Source organism: Vicia villosa, unplaced genomic scaffold (genome assembly GCF_029867415.1).
Source record: "Vicia villosa cultivar HV-30 ecotype Madison, WI unplaced genomic scaffold, Vvil1.0 ctg.000218F_1_1, whole genome shotgun sequence".
In the NCBI taxonomy this organism is placed as follows: Eukaryota; Viridiplantae; Streptophyta; class Magnoliopsida; order Fabales; family Fabaceae; genus Vicia; species Vicia villosa.
This window is the reverse complement of record NW_026705082.1, coordinates 352,642-354,068: the sequence shown is the minus strand read 5'-3', so window position 1 is coordinate 354,068 and position 1,427 is coordinate 352,642.

The following is a 1,427-nucleotide window of genomic DNA, read 5'->3' as shown; positions in this document are numbered from 1 at the left end:
TAGGCTCAAAAGGGGTTGACAAGGGATTAACATCCTTATATCTCCACTGTTTAGGGATTGAAACAATGCCTCTACATCGTCAGCATAGTCCGTTCAAAAGCATACTGTATGAGGTTGCGGTATCGTTTTCGTCATCCTCCCTTAAAAGGCTTACAGCTTAGCAGGAGTTGAGTATCTCAAAACATATGCAGAGTAAAGACATAATTTAGAAAGAGTGATAGCGAAATAATTTATTCAAGACAAACATATGCAATGCACTGATGATGATTATTAAAACAAATAATGTCTATCATAATTTGGAGTGTTTAAACAAACAGAATAGAAATTGCAAATGAAAGTAAATCTAATGATCTAAAAAGTTCATCCTTCTAGGTATTAATCAATCTTTTTGTGATTAGGCATGGGAGCAGTAATGATGTTTGGAGTTTCAGGAGCTTCGAACTCGATCTCCCCAGCATCTATCATATCTTGAATTTTGTTTCTCAGGGCCCAACAACTATCAGCATCATGCCCAGTAGCATTGGAGTGGTAAGCACATGTAGCTTTGGGATCGTAAGACGGGCTTGCAGTGTTGGGAAACTTCGGAGGATCCTTTACGGTGATCAGATTGGCTTTCAGCAGATATTGTAGGGCTTGAGATAAAGGCATATTGATCTTGGTGAATTGCCTCCTTGGTCTATCAGTCTTGCGTTGGTAGTCTTGTCTAGGAGCTTGTTGAGATATTGGTGCAGAGATGAGGACGGCACCAACAGACTGATTCTGGTCATCCTTACTACGACTCTTTTGACTATGAATAGCATTAGATTCGTTTCTTCCTTGATATGGCTTCCTTGTAGTACCAGAGGCAGAACCCACTTGAATCTTCCCACTTCGAATACCATTTTCCACACGTTCTCCAGTTAAAATGAGTTCAGTAAACCCAGAAGAAGAACTACCCAGCAGGTGACTATAGAACGGCCCAGTTAGCGTGCCCATGAACATGTCTACCAACTCCCTATCATTCAAAGAGGGTTGGACTCTTCCAGCCAAATCTCTCCATTTTTGAGCATACTCCTTGAAACTTTCTTTAGGACCCATGGACATGCTTTGAAGTTGCATGCGAGTCGGTGCAAGATCGGAATTATATTGGTATTGCTTATAGAAGGCAACAACTAAATCTTCCCAGGTATGGATGTTGGTACTTTCCAGTTGATAGTACCATTCGAGTTGAGTTCCAGATAAGCTTTCCTGAAAGAAATGGATCCAGAGCCTCTTATCAGCAGTGTGAGGTTGAATCTTCCTTACGTAAGACCTCAAGTGTAGTTTAGGACAAGAGACTCCATCATACTTAGCAAAGGCGGGAGTTTTGAATTTTGGAGGAATAACGACCCCAGGCACAAGTCCAAGCTCTTCAAAATCCAGCCCAGGTACCTTCTGAATTTCCACAC